We start from the raw sequence: 6497 nt of genomic DNA, 5'->3' as shown, positions 1-6497 counted from the left end.
GACATGCCAACTACTTGACGAGCAGCAGGTGAGATCCCTTGCTTCAGGCTCTGTGAGAAGGGAGAACAGGATGGAGGGCAGGCCATAGAACAGATGTCTACCAGTCTCTGCTTCTTATCATCAGCCTCATTGCTATAATTAGCTCGCTAAGGCTGCCTGTGTTTCCATTCAACCAGATGGAGTCAACATGTTTCTGTTTTATCCTTAATAAAATTAAACCATGTAAAAAGTGGAGTACGGTCTTCTCGCCTAAGGTAAGATCCCTGCCTTGTCTTTCTGGCCTGCCTAGACAAGCGGGGCTTGGGCCTTCCTCAGGAGGTCTGCGCGCTGCACCTTGCTTTCTCTTTATAGCTCCATGCTCTGGATTCCAGCCGTTTGGGCCCCAAGGCCCCTGCTCAGCCTAGCTCTTGCTTAGACAGCAACCTAAAAATAAGCGTCCCCAGGACTGTTCATGTTGGCAATGACGGTTGGGCTGCCACCTCACCACAAAGACACTTATCATTTGGGGGTTTGGAAAAGGGAAACACTTAAGTGCTAGTTTATCAGCCAAAAGAAGCTACGACAAAAAACACAACACCCGACCCACCCACAGACTTCTGGTTAGAATATCCGCTTGCAGGGGAAAGTTTAGGCTGTTGTGAGTTAAAGGCAAAGAGGTGTTTCTTTATTTACACATTTGCAGGGGGAAGGGGATGTGAGACCACAGCAGCTGCCTTTTAGAAGTTTCTGGGGAAACTTTAAAGGAGAAAAAAGTGTTTTTTAAAAAGTGTTACAACATTTGCAAAATACAGAGGAACAGAGAAGAAAAGCCTGCAGCGATGTACAGTGTTAATATTTTGGTGTGTTTCCAATCCTGGCTTTTAGATCGGGAGGAAGCTTAGGGGTCAATAGCCTTGTGCCGCCCCTGACTCCTTTCCAAGCCTGCCCCACCTGCTCTTGCTTGAGAATGACACTTGAAATAAAGTGAAAGTTTCATAACTGTAGTTAGTCCCATGATAGGTTTTAATGCATGTCATTCATAGGCCTCCTTTATCCACTTAATATTACAACACAAGGCTTTCTCCATGTTTTAAAATGTCTTTGCCAGTATTATTTGAATGGCTTTATAATCTTCCATCAATCCATAAGTCACTGAAGCAGGCCTCTGGCCTTGGACATGAAATATTGTAAGTAAGGCTGGATGGACATCTTTGTGCATAAACCAGGATACCATTTGTCAAAGAAGAGTCCAGCCTCACAACTTGCTGGGTGTGAGGTCACCTTTATCTCTGTTAAAAGGTGGCTTTTAATAGGATGAAGTCTACCCAGTTCAAAGCTTATTCTAACACAATTTTTCTTGTTTTTTCCTCTTTTCATGTCTCTGGAAGTCATTTCCTAGATTAGTAGCAAGGATGCTGGAAAATTAACAAGAGGACAAACTTTGTTTTAAGTACTTATTACTAAGTCATAGAAAAAACGTGATGGGGGCTGTAGGAGCCAGGGTGAAACTCATTTAGGAAAATCAATCAGATAGGTCTAGCCACTGCTTTAAAAAATATATTAAGTGCTCTTACATTTTTTCAAAATATGGTTTACATTGCTATTGTAAAACGTGTTTCCATTAAGCACATAGTAATCGTGTATGTGACAATAACAATAATAACATTCTTTTGAAGGCAGAGAAGAGGATTTACAAGCCCACATTTTTTTCCCTCTAAAAAGATCTAAACTTCCTCTCTTAGAAGCTCTGGGGGGAACAGTATCAGAAGCTCCTGATACTGTTCCTCTTTCCTACTCCATTTATTTAATCACCCAGGCATGCATTTTTAGAGTATTTACTAGAACAACAATGATCAAAACAAAAACAAGAACTATCAGTAATTGAGCGCTTACCTACGCCAGGCGCTGCTCTAAGCCCTGGAGTGGATGGATCGATGCATCTCGTCTTAACAGAGGGGGATGTCTGCCGCAGACTCAGCGGCCCTTCCTGAGGAAGTGACCGCCACGGGAGGAGGGGGAGATGGCTCTGGCATGGGCTAAGGTCCCAAGTGAGGAAGCACATGACCTGTTCCGCCATGGTTGAGGGTTCGTGAGACAGCAGGAAGGGGCATCCAATCCAACTGGAAGCATCTCTGATAAGAGAGGAGCAAGATCCAGTTTATATGTTAAGAACATGCACATTTTCTGTATGGAGATAGATTGTGGGGCGAAGTAGGCTGTGCTCAGGAAGGCACTGTTGAGGTAACTGGGCCAATGGATGGTGGTGAACTGGGCTCAGGTGGACAGAAGCAGATGGACTCAGGATGCATTTCGGAGATAGAACTGACAGAATTTGCTGGTAAATTGTAAAAAGGAGGTAGGATAAGGGAGAATAAAGGCCAAGTCCTGGGTTTTTTTATTTGAGCACCTGCGTTATGGTGGTGTTCTACGATGCGAAACTCTGGGGGAGTAACTGATTCATGGGTAGGAAAATGGAAGGTTCTATTCTTACCTTGTCATTTCCCAAAATTGACACTCTGACAAAAAATAAAGAACACAACAATAGAAGCTTTAACTCTTTAATCATTTTTGTGCAGTAAAAGGAGACCAGGAAGACCTAGGACTGGGTTCAAGCAGACCTGGGGCTGCCGTTTTCAAGTTTGTGACTTAAATCAAATCACTTCTCCACTCACCACTTGATGCTTCAATTTCCTAATCTCCAGAAGGGAGTTAATACTGCCTGTCCTTCAGCGCTGTTGACAACAGTGTGAACAGCTCCTAGCCCCCTTCTGGCACACAGTAATTCCATTTCCTAAATGTTAGTTGCAGTTCTTTGAAATGACCTGTACGAAGATAGAGCTGTTATACACTATAAATTCTTTGTTGTGGGGGTCCTGTGTGTCCCTTAGGCTAGGTGACAGTATATAACGTGGATACAGAGCCCCTGGAAGGCAGTGGTGCCCCCAGATATTGCTGTCTGAAGTCTCACATTTAAACATTTCATCCCCTCAGCAGAAGGCTTTTTCCTTACTGAAATACCATTGGCATTTGAAAAAGAGAATACTTTAAAGCGTGTTTGTCAATAATAGAAAGCCATCATAATGTAGTGATTAAGAGCAAGGATTCTAGAGCCAGGCTGCCTGGGTTTGAGCTCATCTCTCCTACTTATGAGCTGTGTGACCTCGGGCAAGTGACCTGACTTATCTGTACCCAAGTTACCTAATCTGTGAAATTGGGACATGAGTGATTCCTACTTCATAGGGTTGTTAGGAATTTGAATAGAGCTAATACATATACATATTTAAAAAAAAACATAAAACAATGCCTAAGAAATAGTAACCACTATGTAGGTATGTGTTGATTAAGGTGTTAAAAAACAGATGGTTTTGTGGAGGTGAGGGAGGGCAAGGCCAGGGAGGTGAGGGAGGGTGGAAGAGGGGCTGGGCCTCTGGAGGAAGCAGAAACAGTAAGACAGGAGGGGCAATCACGACGGGAGCCAAACACAGGCTTTTCTGCCTCTTGGTTTTGTCTTGTCAAGCCAAAGAAAGAAAATTCCAGGATGGCCTCAGTCCCGAACATCACAGCTAAGTTTTCCCCTCTGAGAAGCAGCCTTTAATTCACGTAAGGCTCAAGCAAGGTAACATGCATTAAAACGCATTTCTGCTGTTGCTGCTTCCATCCGCAGAATCTCTCCACCTGGAGTTCACAAGGGACACGTTAAGGTGCCCCACCGCCCCCAACCTGATTTGGCCTGAGCACGTGATTTCCACTGGCTGATCCAGGTCTCAACTGAAATCTGGCCACAGACTCCTCCTCAAAAGCCTCAAGAGAGAGTTCATCTTTTCTGACATTATTTAAAATTGCCTGGGGAGTCCAGGAAATGTGTAAGTTTCCTTTCTTGTCACGCTTTCTTAAAGCAAAATGCTTGGTGGGCTGTTCATCTAGATGGCAGTTGGCTTTTATCATTAATCCCCACCTGCGCCAAACTAGGGACAGACCATCAGCTTTTTAAAAAAACGTGGCAAGAGAAACGCTGTTAATGAATCCTCAAACTCACCTGGAACTCTAGCAAGATCTAAAGAATGCCTCTCAATTTTTCCAAGTGTGGTGAGGGTGCTGAGAAACTAGATCATACCCAAATTGCTAGTGGGAATGTAAAATGGTACAGCCACTCTGGAAAACTGCTTGGAAGTTTCTTTAAAAAATAAATATGCAACTACCATAACATCCAGCAACTGCACTCCTGGCTGTTTATTCCATGAAATGAAAACTTAATGCTCACACTTTATAATAGCTCAAAACTGGAAGCAACCCAACTGTCCTTCCATGAGTGAATGGTTGAACACACTGTGGTATATCCACACCGTGGAACACTACTCAGCAATGAAAAAGGAATGAACTATTGTACAAGCAACAAACTGGATGAATCTTCAGAGAATTATGCTGAGTGAAAAAGCCAATCCCAAAAGATTATTTACTGTATGATTCCACTTATATAATATTCTTGAAATGAGAAAACAGGAGAAATGGAGAACAAATAGGAGAGCCAGACAGTAAGGAGGTGGTGGGGCAGGAGGAAAGTAGCTGCTGTCATAGCTGTGGCTATAAAAAGATGACGCGAGGAATCCTCACGGTGATAGACATCTGCATCCTGACTTCATTAGTGTCAATATCCTGGTTGTGATATGGTACCGTAGTCTTTTCAAGATGCACCATTGGAGAAAACTGGGTAAAGGTATCGCAGACTCTGAATCATGTCTTAAAACTAGATGTGAATCTATAATTATCTTAAAATGAAAGTTTCATTTTAAAAAACGGGGACAGGAGAAAGACTGTTAACTGATCCCCAAACTCACCTTGAACTCTAGCAGGACCTAAGTAATGCCCTTCAATTTTCCCGTATTCCCTGCTCTAAAATAATTTGTAGGGGCTGGTCCCATGGTGTAACGGTTAAGTGCGTGCGCTCCACTGCTGGCAGCCGGGTTCGGATCCCGGGCGTGCACCAACGCACCGCTTGTCAGGCCATGCTGTGGCAGCGTCCCACATAAAGTGGAGGAAGATGGGCACGGATGTGAGCTCAGGGCCAGTCTTTCTTGGCAAAAAGAGGATTGGCATGGATGTTAGCTGAGGGCTGATCTTCCTCACCAAAAAAAAAAATAATAATAATAATAATAATAATTAAAAAAAAGAATAATTTGTAGTTGTAGAAAGACCACACAAGATAAAAAGTCAGGCAAACAGACATATTCCTTGTCACACAGCTCAGCCCTCACACAGTTCGCCTACGCAGTTTATCCTGTCACTCATTCCTTCAACAAACACGTCTGGTGTCCCTCCTATGTACCAAAGACGCTCTAGGTGCTATGGATGCAGGGACACAGATAACAGACTCTGGACCTGAATGGAGCTTGTATTATAGTGGGGGAGACAGACAATGTATAACATACACAACAAGATAATTTCAGAGAGTGGTTAAGTATTAAGGATGCAATGAAACAGGGTAATGTAGACAGTGTGAGGGGAGGGGAGTCAGAGAAAGCCTTTCTTAGGGGGTGATTTGATCTGAGAGCTAAATGATGGCACAGATCCCCAGAGCTGGGGAGAAGAGCGTTGCTGCATTACCTTTAAAACGGTCACTTGTGGCGTGAAGAATACATGGAAAAGAACAAGAATGGGAGGGAGGCGGCCGATTCACAGGCTATTTCGATGGCCTGTGCCTGAGGCGATGGTTTCTTTGACTAAGGTTCAGCAGTGGAGACAATGCTGCCGTTTTCAACATGAGAAAGACAGTGGTGGAGGAGGGAATCAGTCTGGTTGGGAGAAAGAAACCAAGGGCTGTGTTTAGTCATGTTCATGTTGAGATGTCCAACAGACATCTGCACTGGGTCACAAACACTGTCAGCCTCCTTCTTTTTCTCTCCCTGGGCCAGTGCTCCATCAGCTCTGGGTCACTCCTCCACGTGCAGACATAAATGGAATATTGCTCTGCAAGCTGGCTTCTCGCATGCCAGCGAGGGTCCAGCTTATGCATCCCAGAAGTATAGGTTTAGCAACCTGAGGGTGAACCTTGAACAAGGGAAATTGGGAGCTAAACAGGAGCCAGACAAAGTCTTCATTTTTCCCTCTCCTATGGACTACTCTAAGGTAAAATATCTTCAAGTGACTCTTCCAGAGAAGTCCCGTATGCTGAGTGAACACAGCTTCTGAGTGACCTGCGGGTCTCTTGGCTGCTCTCTGTGAGGTGGAAGCCAGGAGGGTGATGCAGCTCATCACAGTACATCACACCTTCCTTTGCCTCCTTTCCCTTTTCCTCCTATGCCCAAAACCTTGGACTTGCACCTCCCAGTTAAACAGTTAGTATTGTAATCCTTGCCTCAGGCTCTGTTTTATAGAGGACGCAATTAAGACAACAACCAAATGGAGATGTCAAGTAAGAAGTTAAAGTCTAGAACTCAGGAGAGAAGTCAGGTTTGGAACTACTAACTTGGGAAACCGCCGAAGATATACAGTATTTAGGGCCTTAGGACTGGTGCAGTCAC

The 6497-nt window shown here is 44.1% G+C and overlaps 1 long non-coding RNA gene across 1 annotated transcript; it reads right to left on the bottom strand.

Annotated features, from left to right (window-relative positions):
• Positions 1–395: 395 nt before the first annotated feature.
• LOC131395234 (uncharacterized) lies at positions 396–5730 on the bottom strand. Its single transcript, XR_009216310.1, has 3 exons — positions 5581–5730; positions 1873–2111; positions 396–1394 (listed from the first exon to the last, which is right to left on the bottom strand). It is a non-coding gene; the product is annotated as an uncharacterized LOC131395234 (long non-coding RNA).
• Positions 5731–6497: the final 767 nt, after the last annotated feature.

The sequence above is a fragment of the Diceros bicornis genome, chromosome 31 (assembly GCF_020826845.1).
Source record: "Diceros bicornis minor isolate mBicDic1 chromosome 31, mDicBic1.mat.cur, whole genome shotgun sequence".
Taxonomy (NCBI): Eukaryota; Metazoa; Chordata; class Mammalia; order Perissodactyla; family Rhinocerotidae; genus Diceros; species Diceros bicornis.
The sequence above is the reverse complement of the archived record's forward strand: the minus strand, read 5'-3'. Positions and strand labels throughout refer to the sequence as shown.